Source organism: Balaenoptera borealis, assembly GCF_965194805.1.
Source record: "Balaenoptera borealis genome assembly, chromosome: 1".
NCBI classification, from domain to species: Eukaryota; Metazoa; Chordata; class Mammalia; order Artiodactyla; family Balaenopteridae; genus Balaenoptera; species Balaenoptera borealis.
Window position 1 is genome coordinate 135433899 of NC_138860.1, and position 22076 is coordinate 135455974.

Here is a 22076-nt window from a genome sequence, read left to right on the forward strand (position 1 = left end):
TGGAAAAAATCAGATGTTGCCTTAAGCCACAGAGACCCAATTGGAAGTATAAATATGGTAGTGCATATGATAAAGACAGTTAAGTGAGGGATGAGGGGATGAAGGGTCAAGGTCAGGGATTTTTGTATATGGCTTCTTGAATTTTGCGTATGTGGTAGAGAATATTTCTTTTAAATGTGGGTCCTAGCTTGTTTCATGATAGTGGAAAATAATTCTTAAACAAGTTGAAAAGAACCAAATTAGATAAATTTCTCATTTCAAGGAAGTACGAAGCACTGAGATAGAAATTCCCTTCCATAGACACCCCACTGCCTGGGCGAGAAGCATGAAGCCAGCAAGGAGGCCACGAGCGGGCGCGTGTGATGGTATTTTGGCGGCGAGAGCTCCTTGAGCATTCACTCTTTCCTTGTTGTACCAAGTGCCAGCACCATCCATAGTTTTTAAATGTGCTGCTTCCCAACAGAGTGGAGACGTGCAATAAAACTTTATTGGATGAATGTATGATTGGTACTATTATTTCCCTTTTCCCCCTTCAAATACAAGCAAAGCCTGAACGTCCAACCTTCCCTCTCTCTAACCACTGTGAAGGAACCAAGCCTAGAAACAGAATCAAACCTAAGGTGTTCCTTTTAGTATTTTCCACAAGCTAAATAAACTTTAACCTATTCAACTTGCTAATGTCTAGACCCAGTGTATTCTTTTAATTATATTCCTTTTCAGGGCCAACAGGACCAGTTACTAAGGTATAAGAAGGAGCATGTATAGTTAACCAACTTGAATCAGAGACAGGGATACAGAACCCAGCTACTAATCATGGATCAAGGGCTTATTGTGGCAGAGACTGAGTTGATATTCACCAAATCTATTTTCTCTTCTCCCTGAAACATTTTTCAGTCTTGTTTGCAATTAAATGTGATTATGTTTTAGCTAATAGAATGTGAACAAAAGTGATATGTGCAAATTTTAGATCTGCTCAATAACTTTCCATCCCTCCATAGCATACAATCTTTGTTTTCTTTTCTATTCCCCTGGCTTAGTGATAATAAGCATGGTGACCTGGGATGCCGTAGTTTGAAGATAACAGAATCGCAAGATAAAGGAAGTGCCAAATCTTCACTTGGAGGAGAGCCACCTGCCTATCAGATGTCTGTTTTGGACTGTATATGAGTAAGAAATAAACATCTTTTGTATTATGTCACTGAGTGACATGCTGGTGTCTATCTGCTGTAGCAACTGGCATCACCTAACTGATTCCTATACACATGAAGAAAGAATCTTGGAAATTAGAGCTGGAAAGGGCCTTAGAAATCATCAAATCCAACTCTCTCAATATTCAGAAGTGTGGCCCAGAGAGGTAAAATGTTTCCCCAAGACTAATGAGCTAGTGCTAGAATCCATGTGTTATTTATTAGTCAGGATGAACTGTAAGTGTACTAAACAAAAAACAGTAATGTATTGGCTCACATAACTGAAAAACTCATGGGTAGGGCTTCATCCAGAGGCTGAGACAATATCATCAGGATTTGGCCTTGCCCTTTCTCTCTGCTGTTCCTTCCACTGGGTGAGCTCTGTTCTTAGGAAGACTCTCCACTTCTGGGAGCAAAATGTCTGCTGGCAGCTCCAAGATACAACCCCAAAAGAATGAGAGTTTTTCTTTACTGCACTTTAAACAAAAATCCTGGAATAATTGCTTCTGATTGACGTAGCCCTGTCGTATGCCCATCTCAGGACCAAATGCTGCAGCCACCAACCTAGGTGACTTGCTAGGTGGCATCGACCCCACTCATAAGGTCTAGAAAAGCCAGAGGTCAGTGTTCTTACCTTACATAACTAGATGCACCATCTCTTCCTCACAAGAGCATTGACCATGCATTTACTCATTGTACATTTGCAGTATGCCAGGCTCTGTGCAGGATGCTATAATGGATAAAAAGAGAAACAAGACACAGGTCCTTCACTCAAAGAACTATCAATCTTGTGTGTTTGATAAAACATATACACAAATAATTACCAGGCCACCAAGCAACCATACGAGCAAGCTATCAATCATAACTAGGATATGCTTAGAGTTTATGATGGCAATTTCCTACCATGTGACAACATGTTTGTTAAAATCCACAATCAGTGCCACTAAAAAGAGGAGAAACAGTTGAACTAGGGAATTAAAGAAAGGCCAATTGAAACATACTTGGGGAAGATAGAATAAAGCTGGTTTTCCCTTGTAATTCCAAATTCCAACTTTAGTTACTAAAACAAAAGCCCAATTTATCAAAAGTAGTTTAAACAAGATAGAAGTGTATTTCTCGTAGAACATTTTAACAATAAATGATAATAAGGCAGCTTCATAGTGTGAAAGGTCTGAATTCCTTCTATCTCCATCATTCCTGATGGTGCTCTCTCCTCGTGCTTGAAGGTGGATTGCCAACACATCTCCTCAATCAGCTTTCGGCAAGCAGGAAGAGGGAAAGGTTCAAGGGAAAGACATGCTTTTTGCTTCTAAAGGTACAACCCAGAAGTCGCAAACATTACTTCTGCTCATATCCCATTGACTACAAGGGAGACTGGGAAATAGCTTTTGTAGCTGAGAGTTCTAATAAGGGACAAAGAGAATGGGCACTAAGGGACGGCTAGCAATCATGCTACACAGAAGAAATAATGATTTAATCTATCCATGAATGATTAGGGAGAACTTGTAGGTATTATTTAGTCAACTTCTATTATAGGAAACCAAGATTCAGAGAGGTTGAATGATTTAGCTAAGGTCACACAGCAAATTATTGAGGGAGCCAGGACACAAATTGGTGTTAGTTGACTTCAGATGGTAAACCGTTGTTATCACCCTGTGCTGCCTGTATTTTATTTTTATTATTTTTTAAAATACATGCACTTTTTTTTTCTTTTTAATGCTTCTAGTACTCTTTTTTGTTAAATTAATTAATTAATTTATTTATTTTTGGCTGCGTTGGGTCTTCGTTGTTGCGCGCTGGCTTTCTCTAGTTGCGGTGAGCGGGGGCTACTCTTCGTTGCAGTGCGTGGGCTTCTCATTGCTGTGGCTTCTCTTGTTGCGGAGCACGGGCTCCAGGTGCCCGGGCTTCAGTAGTTGTGGCTCGTGGGCTCTAGAGCACAGGCTCAGTAGTTGTGGCTCACGGGCTTAGTTGCTCCATGGCATGTGGGATCTTCCCAGACCAGGGCTCGAACCCGTGTCCCCTGCATTGGCAGGCGGATTCTTAACCACTGCACCACCAGGGAAGTCCTGTGCTGCCTTTAAAAGTGCTTTGTCACATAAAGTTGTAAAAAAGAAAGTAGTAGTGTAAGATGTCAATGAGAGCTTTTATAAGAAATGTCAAAAAGCAGAAATACTGATTTTTTTTCATTGCATAGTTGATAGAGCTTATATAGATTTTAAGATATTTGGTTGTGTTATTTAATGCAAATTAATATACAGTCATAAGAATTAAAGTATCACAGAAGTGGTTAAAAGTAAAAATCTTCCCAGGCATGACCGCTGTTAACAATTTGTGCAGAGATCTTCTCAGGTAGATTTTCAAAGGTTCTTGTGTCTATTCCCAAAGTGATGAGACTCCCAGCAATATTTTTTAAGTAGGATCAAAGGAAAAAGGCAAGTAGATCAGCAGAACCATGCCCAGTCACTGCAAAGTGGGGTGATTCTTTGGTTAGGAAACTTCGGAGGCACCTGGGTTCAGGCCACAGAGAAGTAAAGAGCCAGTATAAGAGGTGGGCACACCTGCAGTTGTCATCTTGCCAACACCAGGACTGGTTGCTTGGCATCAATTCCTCCCTCCATCTCCATAACCCAGCACTCCATCCAAGCTGATATTATCCCTAAGGACACTGCCTTCCTTCCTCCCCAAAGACTGGCTTCCACAGCCACATTCACCTGGTGGAAAATATTAAGTGTAGGGGCAAAGGGAGAGGAAGAGCATGAGTTTTTTGTGTGATTTTCTGACCATTCAGAATGACAGCCCAGAACTGTATTCTTGTTCATTCTGTCTGTCCAAGAGATAGTGTGTGCGGAAAGGCAGAGAGCTCAGTTCAAGGCCTTGTGCCACTATTTACCATACATGTGCCTTGTAACAAGTCACTTAGCTCTCTGAGCCTAAATTTCTTCATGGTGACCAGGGACAATTAATCTTACCAGGTTGAGAAAATTAGTGAGATGCCGTATATGAATGCTGTTGTAACTCTAAGCCTTTGTGGAAGAGAGGTTTAAGGCCCTGCTGTCAATGGGCTACACTACCTTCTTTCTTGATTCAAGTGATTTCTGATATTAAAAAGAGTAAACATGTTCATATACCATTAAAATTTGTGTTGAAAAACCCACAAGTTCTAATTGATAAAAATATTTTGAGAAACAGGACAGAACAACAAAAATATTAGACCAAAATCTAATATTCATAATTCTTTAGGGACTTAGCAAGCCCCAGGTTATAGGTTTGAAGTGCCCTGGATATTTTTAGCATTAATTAAAAGATTCTTCTTAATGAATAGGCAGTAGTTCTGTAACATTATTCGTAATCTCAGAACTAGATCAGAGGGGCTAGTCCTTTTATTTTTGTTTTTGTTGTGACTTCTATTACTTCCTTTTTTAGGTCTAAACTTCATATGAAGATTCTCTGGGCCATTACTATGCTGGCAACAAGGGAATGGATTGAGGAAGCCTAACAGGTAGGGGTGATAGCCAGCAGGTACCATTAATTCAGGCTAAAAGTGGTGGTTTAAGGCTGGCCTTTCTTCTGATTAATACCTGAACCAGTGCTAACAGGGACCTTTTCATTAAAGAAGCAAATGTCAGTTTGAAAATCAACTCATTCTTGAGGAGAGTAGAGTAAACTTAAAGCATCTTTACTTTGTTTGGGCAGAAAGGTTTAAATCAAAGGCAGATATGTTTTTCAACTCCCCAAACAAATGTCATTTACAGGTTGACTGACTTGCATAGACTTGCCCTTGTGTTTTGGTCCTGTTTTAAACATAGTTTGGGGTCGCTTATAAAATAAGCAAACAAATGAATCAACCTCCTCCACTGCTCCCCTCCCTGCAAAGAAACCCAATAAACAAAATCAGTGGTGTCAGGAATGCATTAACCCTTTTTGCTCATAGACATAGCAGCATGTGTGTCTTTCTTCCCAAGAGCCATTTTCAACCAAGAATACAAGCAAGTGCATACTCCTAATCCTTGCCATTCCCTTGAAGATATTCCTGAATCTACATTTTCTGTTTAAATCTGAAAAGCTCTAAATAGAGATTTTATATATATATAAATATATTGAGATATATATATATCTCAACCCCAAAGTGTTTGAAGACAGCAATTTGTGAATTGGTATATCTGTTTTCCTTCTTTCTTTATCTCTTTTGAAACATTTTAAGCTAGTGACTAATAAAACTAAGATTTTCCAGCTTTTCAACCAAAGATTGGAAACCCTACCCATTTCCTGGCCTCTGATAATTTTGCTTCCATTTATAGGACACAAAGAAAAGACAGCATGGGGAAATCAGTTAATTCAGAAATTACTTCTCTGTCAGTTGTGCATATTGAAATCAGATATATAGACATATAGAAACAAAATTATGAGGAAAACAAGAAATTCAGAGAACTCAATCATTTCTATTATGACTGAATCAAAACAATTATTTAAGCCACTATATCCATCAAGTCTAAGCATAGCTTATATAAATGAAGAATAAAGTTTGAATTACTCCAAACTATCAGATTATTCTATTGATACTTTTCTACAATACACTGAAATATTCACTTGCTGTATTTTAGATTTGAGATTGTGGGTGATCAATTGATTTCTTTTTTCTTCAAAAAAATTTTGACTCACATATACTACCAAATTGGTGTTACTTTTTAAATTAGAAAAGTGAATAAAATATTATAGTCAATTTTTATCATTAGAATACTCTTCTGTTCTAAAATGTTGATTCCACTGCTTTTCAAAGTTTCAAATAAATGTGAAAAGTAAGAATTAATAGTTGTTGACTTTGCTGTTGTCCTCTACTGTTCAATTAATCTTAGAATTTTTTTGATGGAATCTTTGTTGGCAAGATACCACAATTCTGAAGTCAGTGTACTCTCACAAAATTGAATATTTCTCTTACGTAATAAGTCTCAGGGAGGTAACAAAAGCCAAATTATTCAACCTACAAAGAGCCTGAATCACCTCTAGTAGAAGCTAAAATTTATAATTTTGTTTAATTTTGCTTTATGCTTATTTTATGAACTTTAGTTTCACCTAAAGAAGAGTCAGGTACCTTATTCTGACCAGGAAATGAAACAAAGGCTTAGGCACATTTGCCTTAAACAAAGTAAAGTTTTACATTTCTGACAGTAATATAACTGTTAATATAATTTATTTTTTATATTTAGCAACCAGATAATTTCTAAAAAAGATTGACTAATGACTAACATTAGTCAGAGGAGCTCTAATAGTCAATGAAAATTTCCCAAAAGGAAATATCACAATGGTCTTGCTTGGTTTAATTTATGAAATTGATTAATAAACCTGAAATACATATTTGCCTCCATGACAAAGATGACCTCTGAATATTAGCAGTCAATCCACAGCAACATTAGACAAGGAACAGTTAAAACATGTTAGCTTTCAGCAATTTAATGTGTTCCCACCATTAAAATGATTATTTCAAACCAGTATCCCTTCTAAAGTTTCAATGTCTTAGGAAAAAAAAGCTTCTATTGACTATCTCAGCAAATTCAGATGTTTATGATTTTTTCCCAAATTGAGGTTAGGAGTTATTGGAAATTTTTTAGCAGTAAAGATAATAGGTATGACTGCAAATAAATCATTTTTGTGTATGTGTTGCATTTTTTACTAGAAATGAATTCCATCTATGAAAAGCAGAACAGCCTGATATTTAAGAATACAGATCTGTGTCAGAATCTTGGAGTCAAATCTTGCCTCTGCCAATTACTAGTGGTAAAACTTTCAACAAGTTATATAACCCACCTGACACTCAGTTTCCTCATCTGTAAAATGGGAACATCTCATTGGAATGTTGTAATGATTGTACAAAATACAAAACTACAGTTTCTTATCCAAAACCCTAAGGCCTAATGTGTTTCAGAATTTAGATAGTATGTTTACAAAGGAAATATGGTGAACATACCATATATTATGCAATACCCCCACTAGAGTCTGGGGTAGCACTCCAAAATCAAACATGTTGTGTTAGTCAGCTACTGCCTCAATAATTCCTCATAATAAAACACACCAAAACTCAATGGCTTACAAAAACAATCGTATGTATATGTTTTTTATTTATAGGTCTGTGGGTCAGTTGGCATGACTACTTCAGCTTGTGGGTCACCTGAGCTCAGCTAGGATTGGCTGGGTTTGCTCTAGAAGGTAGCTTGGGGAGGCTCTTTTGCATTTCTTCTCATTCTTCTTGGATCAGCAATTTCCTGGGGCAGGCTTTTTCATGGTGAATCGTAGGAAGGTCAGAGGCAAACCAAATTCAAACCTCACAAGCAGATTTAAAGCCCCTGCTCTCATCACCTTCACTCCATTCCACTGGCCAAAGCAAGCCACATGGCCAAGTCCAGAGTTAGGGAAATACATTTCAGAATGAAGTAAGTGAATTATTTCTGTAAAATACTCAAATCTATCATACATATTAACATTTCTTCAGTAAAATATATGAATATACTCATATTAAGTGGGATAAACACTAATTATAAATAACCTCATTATAGTCTGGTTTTCAGAACTTTTTGAATTTTATATTTGTTACTAAGACATTGTGGATCAGTAATGTAGGCAAAGAAAAGCACTTTTACAGTGCCTGATAATAGATAGTCTTCTTCTGTGCTCACAGATGATGTATAATCTTTATGGTACCTAGGGACTTAACTATTGAAAACTTTTCCCCATGTCATGCCAAACATATTAAAATGTATTTCTATCCCCTCTTGCATATATGAATAAAATTGAACTGTAACTAGTTAGATGGCATAATTCTAGATTGTAATGATGCCTAAACATTTATTAAATTTAATTAATTTATTTTAGTTTTCTTCTTGAAGGTTGAAACGAGTAATATGTCTTTAAATCTGAAATACCTACATGTAAACACAACGTAGAGCTTACTATGAGCCAGGCACTATTAAACTTCACATGTAGAGCTAATTTAATCCTTATAACCACTCTGTGAGTTAGGCACTATTGTTATCCTCAGTTTGATATCCCCAGATAAAGAAACTGGAGCATCTTAGATGCTCTAAAACCTAAATCAAGTTCACATACCTAGGAAGCTGCAGAATTGGGATTCAAATACAGGGGGGGCCCACTCTCTTCCCCTTTCTCTTAACCTTGTGCTAAGTGTTTTTGTAAACACAAAGAAGCTTAAGTTTTTCAACAGTGGACCAAGAATCCGTTGTGGATAAAGAAAAGTCCCTGTTTGCACATGAATCTAGGACTTCTCCAGCTATCTTTTAAGATTTGGGAGATCTAGCTAGTCATTAGTTTACTTTTTGTCAATACCGTTTATCTGTGAGCTCCTGAAAGTCAGGAGGGCCATGTTCTATACCATTATATTTCCAGCGTCTGGCATAATGCCTGGCATATAATAGGCACCAAATATATATTTGTTGAACAAAATGAATGACCAAATGAGTAAGCTATACATAATTAATGCATTTTAAACATGGACCTTTAAGGTAATAGTGTGTATAATTTCCATCAAATCACGTGGTTTTTCCACTCATCCTTTTACTCTGCAATTCCTACTCCTGAGACTAAGAGCTGCAGTAAGGATGGCCTTCCCTCTGCTCAAGGCAGGCAAAAGCTACTGCTGGTACCTGATTCCTAATGTTCTCCATGGCACCTTGGCTCTTTCAGATTTCATCTACTTCTTTCGTTGCTCTCACAGGGCCTAACAAAAGCTTCAGACCCATAGGAGGTCCATAAAATAATGCTTATTCAATTGGATTATAACATCAGTGAAGGCTGTAGATGATGCAAGCCAATTGTGAGAAGGCTTGGGGAGTTAAGCCCCAGGGATGTTCCTGCCATTCAGCTAGTGTATCTCATCCACTCCTACTCTGTAATCACTCTGCTTAAAGAACATCTGAACAATTTTCAGGTGGGTTAATTAAACTTCACATTTTCCATTTATTTACTAATTCATATTGCCATGTTTTTAACCAGAGTGAGATAGTTACTTAGACTTCAATAATATTCTCCTAAAATAAAGAAAACAAATCTTGGCAATAAAGTTATACTTAACATTTAAGGCCAGCTAATAATTAGTGACTATACCATTTATGTATTCCCTTAGTTATCTGAGAATCATGTTTCTAAGGGGATTTGAAGTAAAGCTATGGACTTGTATTTAGAGTGGAATATTGCCCAGTAACAGTGCTATCTACCATACATTTATCCCTAACCCTTTTGGCCTAGATTGTAATTAAAAGAGAGGGTTATTAAAACAGCATGGTTATTACTTGTTTCATGTTACAGTAGGTTGGTTGATATCTTCTTGAAAAATAAAGAACTCAACTTTAAGCTGAGGGATTTTTCTAAATACCCTGATGCCATTCTTGAGTGAACAAAATTATGATTTCTCAGGTTTCGAAAGAAGATGAAATAAATCCAAAGATTTATGAAAGAAAAACCATAGAAAACAATACGGCTGAATTACTGGCAATTGAACCAGACAAAAGAGTCAAAATGAATTACATTTATTTTTAAAGCTAAATCATGAAGAAATAGCAAATCAAGAATAAATAAAACAAGAGAAATTTTTATGCTCACAAAGGAGATTTCTTAGCATTTTTCTGGGACTTCAAAGATTCTCACACACATGCACAATTGACAAAAATTTTCCATTGCTTTTTATTTTTATTTTTTATTTTTTCAAATTTATTTATTTATTTATTTTTGGCTGCGCTGGGTCTTCGTTGCTGTGTGCAGGCTTTCTCTAGTTGCGACAAGCCGGGACTACTCTTTGTTGCGGTGCGCGGGCTTCTCATTTCAATGGCTTCTCTTGTTGCGAAGCATGGGCTCTAGGGTGCGTGGGCTTCAGTAGTTGTGGCATGCAGGCTCAGTAGTTGTGGCACACGGGCTTAGCTGCTCTGCAGCATAAGGGATCTTCCCAGACCAGAGCTTGAACCCACGTTCCCTGAATTGGCAGGCAGATTCTTAACCACTGTGCCACCAGGGAAGTCCTCCATTGCTTTTTAAAATTAACTATTTTATTACAATAGTAATATAGGCTCAATATTTTAAATATTAACAGAATAGAGAGGTACAGGTAAAACAAAATTTCCCTGCCTTCTATCCTTCCTACTCTGTAATCCCACTTTCTGGAGATAACTACTGGTAACATTTTCTTCCTTTTACAGCCGTTGAAAAGGTTTCACTTTTACTGTTTGTATTAGTTTGCTAGGGTTACCATAATACAATACCTCAGACTGGGGGTCTTAAACAAGAGGAATGCATTTTCTCACAGTTCTGGAGGCCAGAATCCCAAGATTAAGGTGTTTGAAGGGTTGATTTCTTCTGAGGCCTCTCTCCTTGTGTCATACACAGCTGTTTCCTCCCTCTGTCTTCTTGCGGTCTTTCCTCTGTGCATCTCCATCTCTCTGAGTCCTAATCTCTTCTTCTTATAGGGACACCAGTCAGATTGGAGTAGGGCCACCCTAACAGCCTCATCTTAACCTAGTCACCTCTTTAAAAGTCGTATCTCCAAATACAGTCACATTCAGGGGATCTGGGGGTTAAGGTTTCTACCTATGAATTTTGGGGAGACACAACTCAGCCCATAACACTATTAAAAGTAATACTACAACAAAATTGTGAAATTCCTGTACATATATCTTCAAAAACCTTTGCAAGTATATGAGTAGGATAAATTTCAACATGGAGGTCAAAGGATATGCTCATTAGTAATCTGGAAAAATGTTGATAAATTTCCTAAAATGGTTTATAATAATTTATACTATCAGCAATACATAGAAATTTCAATTTCCCTTTAGCCTTGAACTGACCTAATCTTTTAATTTTTAATTGAATAGAAAAAAGTGACAATTTATTCTTGTTTTAATTTGTACAATTTAAAATATGAATATGGTTGGGTATCTTTTCATGTGTTAATTGTCTATTAAGATTTTTTTCCATGAACTCCCTTGCCCATTTTTTCTCTTGGGTTATTTATCTTTTATTTACTTATTTGTGAGAATTTCTTGTATATTAAGGATGCTTTTTCATATGTATTACAAATATTTTTTCCAATTTGTCCTTGTCTATATTTTTGCCCTTTTTTATTGCATAGTCTTAAAATTGATAAAAACTTAAAATATGAAGATATAAATTTGGATATTAAATGTTCTTGAATAGCTTGAGAGGTTTAATAACATTTTTTTTTTTTTTTTTTTTACACTTTTATTATTTATTTATTTATTGGCTGTGGCCTCTCGTTGCGGAGCACAGGCTCCAGACGCGCAGGCTCAGTAGTTGTGGCTCACGGGCCTAGTTGCTCCACGGCATGTGGGATCTTCCCAGACCAGGGCTCGAACCCGTGTCCCCTGCATTGGCAGACAGATTCCCAACCACTGCGCCACCAGGGAAGCCCAGCTTGAGAGGTTTGAAAAATGCTTTAGAAAGGCCTTTCCCATGCCAAAATCGTTTATATATTACTATTATCTCAAGTTCTCATCCAGGTATTTTATGGTTTCTTTTTTCACATTTAAGTTTCTTTTTTCACATTTTAATATAGAAGGAGAAGAAGAATATTCAGCTTTATGTACTTCAAATGTTCAGCCATTCTCACCAACATTATTTATTCAACAATTCATATTTTCCTAATTTATTAAAGTTGGCTTTTATCACTTATTAAATTCTGAAAATTATTCAAGTTTATTTATGAATTCTCTCTTCTGTCTCATTGATCTGTGTGTCTAATCTAAGGTCAGGGAAATACAGTTTTAAATACTTTACTTGTTACTCTCCTCATGATTTTTCTCTTTTAGAATTTTTTCTTACATGTACATTTTTCACATGAATTTTAGCATCATTTAGTTAAAGCTTAAAAAAAAAAATCCAAAACCTTGTTCATATTTTTGATTGATTCAAAGATAACTGGTGTCTTTTTAAATATTGACTCCTCTATCCAAATTAAGGATATCTTTTCATTTATTTAACTCTTCTTTTAGGTACCTCAGAGGAATTTTTAATTTCTGTGCCTTTTTTGTTATATTAATTCCTAGAATCTCAATATTTCATAGTAATTGTGAATGAGACTTTCCTTTAATTCTACTTTCTGATAGTTAATCATTAAGGTAAAGTAACTGTCTTTTATATTAAATTTGTGATTAACCATATTAATGAATTTTTATTGCTCTAAATAATTTTTATTTGAATTGTTTGTAATTTTTAGGTTTATAATTATATCAATTACAAATTATTGTAAGTTTGTTTCCTTTTTGCTTCTTTTTTAATTCTCTTGTCCAGTTGCACTGGCTAGCATTTCCAAAATAAATATCAAACAATAGTGGTGACTTTTCAATTTTACATTGTACTGAAGGAATTGGCCGTAACTATAAGGTAAGAAAACAAAATAAAGTTGTAATGTTTGGAAAGGAAGAAGTAAAATTGTCATTATTTGTACATGACATGATTGTTCATGTAAAAATTCAAAAGAATCTACAAATAAATTATAAAAATAACTTAATTTTGCAAGGTCACTGTATAGAAGGTCAATATAGAAATAGATACCAAACTAGAAAATAAAAATTTTTAAATTACCATTTATAATAGCACCAAAAAATCCGATATTTAGGAATAGAGCTAACAAAAGAAGTGTAAGACCTCTTCCCTTAAAATGAAAATATGACTGAGAGAATCTAAAGAAGACTCAAATCATTAGAAGAGACCCCATGATTATTGATTGGAAAACTTAGTATAATAAGATGTCAATTCTTGCCAAATTGGTTCAATGCAATACTCGTCAAAACCCAGCAAGTTCTATTGTGGAAATTGACAAGATGATTCTAAAATTTATTTGAAGTTCAGAGAACTTAGGAGAGCCAAGGCAATTTTGAAGAAGAACTAATCTGGTAAACTTAATGTATATCAAGTTTTAGCATAAAGCTTTAATAATTAAAATGGTCTAGTGTTACCACAAATTGAGATAAATAGACAAATGGCAGAGAATACAGATCCCAGAAGAAGACCTGCACAAATATGTTTACCTGATTAGCTGCATAGCAACTACTGCAATTCAGTGGGATAGAAGTGGTGCTGGATCAATTGGCTAGACATACAGAAAAATTAATTTCAGGTGAATCATAATCTTTTACATGAAAATAAAACAATCGAGCTTCTAGGAGAAAACACAGGAGAATATCTTCATGACCTTGGAGTTAGACAAGGTTTCTAAAAATGGAACATCAAGACAAACTGTAAAAGGAAAGATTGAAACATTGAACCTAAGAATGTTAAGAATTAACATTAAGAATGTCTATTCATGAAAACATACCATTTAAAAAGAGAAAAGACAAGCCATAGACCAAGAGATGATATCTGCAATACAAATCCTGAAGAAGGGTCTGTATCAAGAATATACAAAGAACTGCAAAAATCAACCAATTTAAAAATGGAAAGAAGACTTGAACAGACATTTCACAAAAAAGGATATCAAATGACCAAAAGTCAACAGCATTAGTCAGCAGGGAAATACAAATTAAAACTCCAAAGATATACTCAATCCCACCAGAAAGGCTAAAATTAAAGAGCTGATAATGCTAAGTGTTTATGAAGATGTGGAACAACTGGAGCTTACATTGCCAGTATATGTTGGCACACCTACTTTGGAAAATTATTCTACAGTATCTATTAACATTGAATACACCCATATATCTATAACCTAGCAATTCCACTTTTGCTATATACCTAGCAGAAAGGAATGATTATGTCCACCAAAAGACATATATGAGAATGCTTACAGCAGCTTTATCATAACAGTCAAAAACTGGAAGCAACTCAAATATTGCATAAATTGGAACATATTTACACAATAAAATGAAATAAGATACTGCTACATGCAATAACATGAATGGATCTCACAGACATCATTTGGGGGGAAAAACAGCAGTCAAAAAGATAACAAACCCATATTATGAAGTTCTGAAACAGGAAAAAACATCAATGGTGATAAAGATGAAAAGGGATTAGCATTGTTGGATTGATTGACTGGAAGAGAGCACAGAAGAACCTTTTGAGATTAAGGAAATGTTCTATACCTTGATCTAGGCAGTATCTTATATATGTATTTTCTACAGCTGAATTATGTCCTCCTTCAAAGCCATATGTTAAAGTCCCACCCCCCAGTACCTAAGAATGTAACTATATTTGAAGATAAGGTCTTTAAAGAGGTGATTAAGTTAAAAGAGACGTTTGGGAGGGGCCCTAATCCAATATGACTGATGTTTTTATGAGAAGAGGAGGGGACATCAGGGGTACAAACACACAGAGCAAAGATCATATGAAGAGACAGTAAGAGAGTGGCCATATTCAAGCCAGGAGAGACGTCTCAGAGAAATGCAACTCTGCCAGCACTTTAATGTTATATTTACAGCCTCCAGAACTGTGAGAAAATAAATTTGTTACTTAAGTCACACAGTCTGTGGTATTTTGTTATGGCATCTCTAGCAAACAAATACAGTATTCATTTGTAGAAATTCATCAATGCGTATACCTATGATTTATGTAGTTTACTGTATGTAAGTTATATATACATCAATCCAAATTAAAAAAACAAAGTTTCCTTCTGGCAGACAACCTAACTTATCCCAAACACATCAGTCCTACTCATCATCGGAAACCTGTATCATAATTTATCCAGGATTTTCTGCAGAGCTCATCACTCTATCTGATTATCTTTAGCTCCACCTTAGCCTTTTCAGCTACAACATTTTGCTCTATTTTTCCATGACAAGAAGAGGAATGGGGGGAGAGTGTGGAATTAGCATGATCTTGTTATTTTGGACACTTCAGTGAGCTGCAATTTAGAGTCCCATTTCTAGGTCCATCAGTAACTTTTTGTGCAACCCTGGATTTCTGCCTTCCCTACCTTGTACTTCTGCTTTCCTGTATGGAAAATGGTGATAATTATAATTGGCCAGACCTCCAAGGTTGTGAAGATTACTCAGATAGTATCTTAAAATTGTACAGAATTGGTGCTATACAAACACAGAAGAAGTGTTATTATTCCCAGTCCAATAATAAACATGGTTTCAAATGATAGCTTTTAAAGATCTATAATCATAATGAGAACATCACGTCTCCACCCTTGTTATGTTCCTATTTCCCATGGCTATAGGTCTCCAAAGCAATATGGTGGAGACACAATGACACATTTTACTACCTCTTTTGTATGAGCTTTAGGAGTTACTGTTCTCTGATTTTAATATTGCCTATCTATCTATCTATATATTTTGCCTACTTGGAGAACACCTGCTCATTTTTAAAAACTCATCTAGAGTTATCTTTTTCTCTAAAGACTTATATGAACTCCTTTACTCACTCTTTGTTCTTGCTTCTCAATGCCCATGTTTCCTTATATGGTAATTCCATTAAAACAACAACTACTGCTACTACTACTAGCTACAGCTGCCCTTTACTTAGTGTTGCCATGTTCCAGGCAGTGATCAAAGTTCTTTACATATAGTAAAACTTAAAATCTTGATAGCAATCATATGATGTAGGCATAAGTAATTTAAGTGAATTTCCTAAGATCACACAGGAGGTATGTGGCAAAGCCAGGCTTTGAACAAGCTCTATCTTGTTCTAGAGTCTGTGTTTTTTTTTTGTTTTGTTTTGTTTTTTCTGGCCACACTGCAAGGCATCCGGGATTTTAGTTCCCTGACCAGGGACAGAACCTGTGCCCCCTGTGGTGGAAGCATGGAGTCTTAATCAGTGGACCACCAGGGAAGTCCCTAGAGTCTGTTTTCTTAACCTCTTTGTAATTCTACCTGTTATACTTCATTGTACTTGTTGGCTTTAATGATCTTTTCATTTTCTAGATTTTTATTTTCTGAAGAGAAGAAACATTCTCTGGAGTATTTAGTGTCTTTCATACAGTAGGTATTCAATAAATGTTTGCTTAATATGTAGATGGTTGACTGAATAAAAGAGACCCTCACTCTCATACTGGAAAGGTACCTAAAAGTTTGTGTTAAATGATCTGAGAAATAGAAAATTCCAAGGAATTCTGAAACAAGCCTTTAAAAGAGTAAAAGTATACTCTTTTGCACTGAGTATTCATTTCAAGGTTTTTAATGGGTTTCCAGTTTGAACTTTTATTCAGTTTTCTTTAAGTTTATCTGTATAGGTAATCAAGGAGAAAAATGACACCTACCTCACAGAGGGTGTTGTAAGGACTGAATGAAGTAATACATGTAATATATTCAGAGCAGTGCCTGGTACATAGAAAACCTTAAGGTATGCTACTATCTCTGCTATTTGAATCAAAGGCAGAAGAGAGCATCTATTAAGTGCAAGGACTTTGGTGCTATACTGATTGGGTTCACAGCCCAGCTCCAGTGTTTATTAACTGTGTGACCCTGGGCAAATTACTAATCCTCTCTAAACCAAAGTTTCCCCAGTGTCTAAAATAGAATAATAGCATGCATCTCAAATGGTTGTTGTGAGGATAAAATGTTCTAAGGGATATGTATAAGAGTACACTTAGAACACTTAATCCTCACTACAACTATTTGAGGTATATATTTGTATTATACTCTAGCAGTTCTAAGTGTTATATATTTACACATTCTACCTATCTATCTATCTATCTATCTATCTATCTATCTATCTATCTATCTATCTATCATCTCCCTAACTATCTATCTCACTTCAAACAGGGTCTGTTATGTAGTAAGTATGATATGAGTATTTTGTGTTATTATAATGATGCATTATTTATGATGCCTGGCAGGTAATATTGTCAGTATCTGTTGACTACATTTACAAATGAGAAGTCTAGGATAATTTCTAGGTTTCCATTGGGTCTCTGGATAGCCAGCACTTTTAAACAGACAATGCAACAGGAAAAATACCACAAAATCATAGCTTGGTGACATTGCCTTAGGGGTCAACTAGTCTATCCCAATAATTATGTCACAAGGAGAAAGACATAAGCTAGACTGTGAATTATACACAGTGAGGTACAAAGAAGTGCCTTGGTGAGTCTGGGAACAAAAGGTAGTACAAAAGAACTAGATCTTAGAGTACTCAGTGGAATTTTGCTAGACAAGGGCTTAAAAAGTAGGCTTTATTTGTAGGCAGTGGGAAGATACCACAGAATTATATTCAGAAAGTGAGCAAAACAGATCTGTGTTTTATAACGATCATACTTGGAAACTGTGTGCAGACTGGATTATCTAGAGTAAGAAACCAGAGATTGGAGAACTGATAAGGAAGGTCTTCAGTAGTCCCAGTTTGGAGAGATAATGAGGGTCTGGAGTTGCAGAGAAGTGGGGAGGATGGAGACGAAAAGGTAGCTCATTATGAATAAGGAAGACAGAAGAATCTGGTCTGGATAACTGATTGGATGTGGGGGTAATGAATCAAGGATTGCCTTGAGACATGTAACTTGGGTAATTGGTTGGAAAGTTGGGCTATTAAGTGAGATAAGGAAGACACCTGTTTGGTTTGGAGATGCATGTAGGCAGAGATGTCTAGGAAGTGACATCTATAGACTCTATGAGTCTGTAGTTCAGTCAAGAGGTCAGGGCTGAAGATCCAGATTTGCCCACAGATTCTATGGGAAGAGATGAGGTAAAGGAAAGAATACTCAGGGATATTATCATTCAAGGAGTGGGCAGAGGAAATGGAGCTGGTGAAAGAGAGCGAAGGGGATGTTAGAGAAATAGGAAGAGAATTGAGAAAGCAAAGTTATTAAAGCTGAGGTAGGGAGAGCTTTTCCAAAAGGAGGGTTAAATTTCAGAGGCATCAAGTAGGATGAAGACCAAAGAGGTCACTGGTGATCTTTGTCAGATTAGAGAAGAGTAGAGTCAGTGGAATATTGGGTCTGGAATCTAGATCGTCTGCAGTAAGTCAGGGAGGGAATGGGAAATGAGGTTATAAATATGAACCGTTCTTTCCAGAAATTTGATTCACAGCCAAAAGAAAGAAGCCAGTGAAGATAATGGATTAAGGAGAATGCGAAGGATATATTTTAGGATGGAGATTTGAGAGTAAGATTGAAGAAAGGTAGGAAAAAAGATCATTAAAGAAGCAAGTTGTAGAAGGTGATGGAAGGTAATTAATAATAATAGCTAACAATTATTGATTGTATACCATGTGCTAAGTACTCTATCTAGGAGGTGCTTTCCACAGGCTAATTCATTTAATCCTTATTCTCACCCTGGCCGCAGGGGCTAAACAGAACCCACACTCTTAACCCTTAGGCTGTGCTGGCCAGCTCTCTAAAATAGGCCTAAGAGCATAAGTAAAGGTGGATATGCATCAGTAAAGTTGTATGCTTTGCCCAAGAGGGGGTTCGTTGCTTCTTTGGAGATCAGGCATTGGAAAATATTGATGAGTTTGGAGGCTAAGAATGTTTATACCTGATGGCTCCTTCCCCCAACTTCCCCAGTAAAATAGAACAACTGTTTTGAGAGGGAGGTGAAGAGGCAAAGATCAGGAAGAAAGATCTGGGAGAATCACTACAGAGCCTGGGTTTCTAATAGAATTAAATAAAAAGTCTTCTGAGTAAAACACAGTCCTTTTACCTTAAAAAAATGTGTGACTTAATAGAGTAGATATGACAAGTGCCCAAAGAACTACAATATCAGGTAGCATGTGTGAAGGGACATAATAGACATAGCTATTTGAGGGTTCATCCAAAGGAGATACTGTATCTGCTTATGAGGCAGGAGAATCAAAAAGTATCTCCAAGTATATCTGTGATACTGGAAAAATAGAGTTTCAGCAAGCAGTCCTAGAGGCTTAGTATCCCATTCTTTCCAACAGACAGCTCCACAGCTCCATAAGAGCAGGGTTGTTCCATGAGAGAGTTTTCAAGAAGGATTACAAGGAATTGGAGTTGATGGGAACAAAGCACGGGGGAAGGAAGAGTCCCTGAACAGGGAAGGATGGGAAGGCAAGGGTTGAGAGCACTGAACCTGTTTTCCAACTAAAAAATGTCAGCCACCTCTAAGATTATTCTCCTCTTCTTCCTCCCACTCTTCCTCTAGTTCCTCATTATTGAGTGCTTATCAAATGCCTGGTACTTTACTAAGCTCTCTATACATTGAATGTATTCAATCTTCTCCACAGCTTTTGTGGAGATGTGATCATCTCTACTTTACAGGTGACTTAGCTGAGGCTCTAAGAGGTCATGTTACTTGCCCAAGGAATTCCACCCACATCCGTTTGATCTTTATCCTTGCTTCTCACACTGCCTCCAATAATTATACAAACAGCACATGGCATATAGGAGATATCCCATATATTAATAATGATGATAATAATAGTAATAATAATTATTAATGGATATATATCCAACAACACGTGGTGCTTTGGGGATATATCAAGATGTTAAAGTGAACAGAATCCAAGGTACAGTTGTGGGAGTCATAGAAAAGGAAAAAATTTATTTGTTTATTTATTTTTAACAAATCCATTGAACTTAAAATCAGGCAGTTTTAAATACTTTACACAAATTATCCCATTTAATCTGAGTAATGATCATACTTGGGTAGGGTATTATTATTCCCATTTTACAGGTGAAGGTACTGAGTGACAAAACAATTACCCTAACTGGCCCAGGCACACAACCAGTAATTGGCAAAGCAAGGATTCAGATCCCAGGTAATCTGGCCCCAGATCCATGCTCTTCACTACTACACTATGCTGACTCTGTGAAGGTTAAATGGAGCCAGAGTGTGGAGGACCTCGTACATCCAGCCAAGGAAGACACACCCCCTCTCAGAGCACATTCCCTTTCTCTTTCTCAGGTCAGAGTGTCTTCCATGCGTCTTACACCAGTGATTCTTTAGGGCTTACTATCTTGGCTAATAGAGCCATTGCATCACCAAGATCCTTGGACACACCTGAGATTATAAACTTTACGAGAGTAAGAGTATATCTGTCCTTCTTGTATTTGTATCCCAGCACTTGCCAGACACTTGGCAGATGGTAAAGGTATAATAAATCTTTATGAAATAAATGAAAAAAAAGTATCATCAAATCATTCAGGCTTCAGGTATCAGATTTCCTAGAAAGGTAAGACATATATCAGAAGTAGGAATTTTTACCCATATAAATGATACAGTAAGATGAATAATATTTATGAAGCAACTTGAAACTTTGTGTAGAGACAACACAATATCAAACAAAAATGTTTTAGGACTCAATCTGCAGCTTAGCTAAGCCAAAATTAATTTTGTGCATTGAATGTCTTTTCCTAATGTATATTCTTCAAGGATGTTCTCAAAACACTGTGAAATCATGCTTAACAATTTCTTCCATGAGTCATTTGACTTGAAAATTGATCTTCAACTTGGAAAAGCCTTAGTGGCAGATCCAAGCAAGGAAAGAATTGCAAAGATTTAAGGCTTTATTGGAGGGAGTTTGACCTGAGTGAGAGTAAGGTGGTGAAGAAAAAAACAGAGTTGAGTGTATGAACTAAGTAGTAGCTGAAAAACACTAAAACAGGGCCTGTCTCAGAATTGGCAGGAAAAGGGGTTTCTGAATGATTGTCTCCTGAGGAAAACATGGGAAAGCAGGAGTTAGGCCCCTCAGCCCAATGACAACATGATTTCTACTCACTTCCACAGCCTTATGGGGTTCTTTCTTTGATAAGTTCAAAGGGCATGGCTGACATAAAGGAGGTAAGAACCTAGGCTCTGAAGTGAGCTTTCTAAAGTAGGCTGCATGAGGGCAAGGCCTGTGTTGGGCTCACTGCTCTTCCCCAGGGTCTAGATCAGCCCCTGGCACTTAGAGGAGTTCAGTACATATTCGGTGATTGAATGAATGGAGTGTTGCATCTACTTTAGAATCTTAATTCCCCACGTTACTAGCTCTGTGGCCAAGGGAATGTTCATTAACTTCTCTGAACTGGCTTTCTCCCCTTTTAAAAATGATAAAAATAGTACCTACCTCAAAAGTTGTCACGTGCATTAATGGTGATAACATATGTAAAGCATTTCACGGAGTGCTCGGTACATAGGAAGCAATATAAGTTCTTGTTGTTGTTGCTGTTATAATTATTGGTGTTATTATTAGGGGCTATTTGCTGCCATGTATCTGACATTTGGGGCATTACCTGCCCTCCCTCATTCCCAGTCATCGCAGTTTCCTTTGGCTAGTGGGAAGTAGAAATATGAAGTTCCTTGACTTTCACGTATTTTATTCTCATACAACCTTTACTTTCCCACATTACACATAGGTGCCTGAAGCTGTTTTTATTGGAGGTTGTCCTTCATGCTGAGCTGCTTAGCGATGATTCTGAGCTAATTTACAATTAACATGGGGTAAGGACTGGGCTTTGGTCCAAGTCAGGGCCTATTCTCACCCCAGATGGTCTAGGGCTGACGTTAAAAGTCTGAGCCCCTCTTCTTGCCATTGGCCACCTGTGGGGGGCCTTGTTGAACCCCCGGACAGTCAGGGACTGGGACATGTTCATTTGTCATTCATTCATTCATTCAGCAAAATTTGTGCGCTGACTCTGTGCCACGGGGTTGCGTGTTGCCCACACATCATAGGATCGCCCTCCAGGTCCTCCTCCCACTGCCACTCTCGGTGGGGAGGAGCAGATGGAAAGGAGCTTGTGAGCATGACAGAGTACACGGTGAGGTGGGGAGGGAGGGCAGTCATGAGAGGATGGGGAGTGGCGGAAGCAGTCAGCTCAGACCCCATTAGGCTTATACAGGCTACGAAAACAGGCTAAGAGAAAAAGCCCTTTCCTCCACCTCTGCTCCAGGAACCCAGCATGTGTGACCTCTGAGGTTTAAACACTGGAGGCATGTCTGCTCTCTGCCGAAGCTTCTCTCAAGCCTGGGAAGCAGCAGGGTGCTGGCTGGCTACTTC

General features: G+C 37.1%; 1 long non-coding RNA gene across 1 annotated transcript in view; it reads left to right on the forward strand.

Moving 5' to 3' along the window:
- The window catches only part of LOC309613405, a 48132-nt gene extending 26369 nt beyond the window's left edge, over nucleotides 1–21763 (forward strand). The window contains exons 4-6 of the long non-coding RNA XR_014235706.1: nucleotides 1038–4686; nucleotides 6859–11386; nucleotides 11624–21763. This is a non-coding gene — a long non-coding RNA (uncharacterized lncRNA). The remainder of the gene's footprint in view (nucleotides 1–1037; nucleotides 4687–6858; nucleotides 11387–11623) is intronic.
- Nucleotides 21764–22076: the final 313 nt, after the last annotated feature.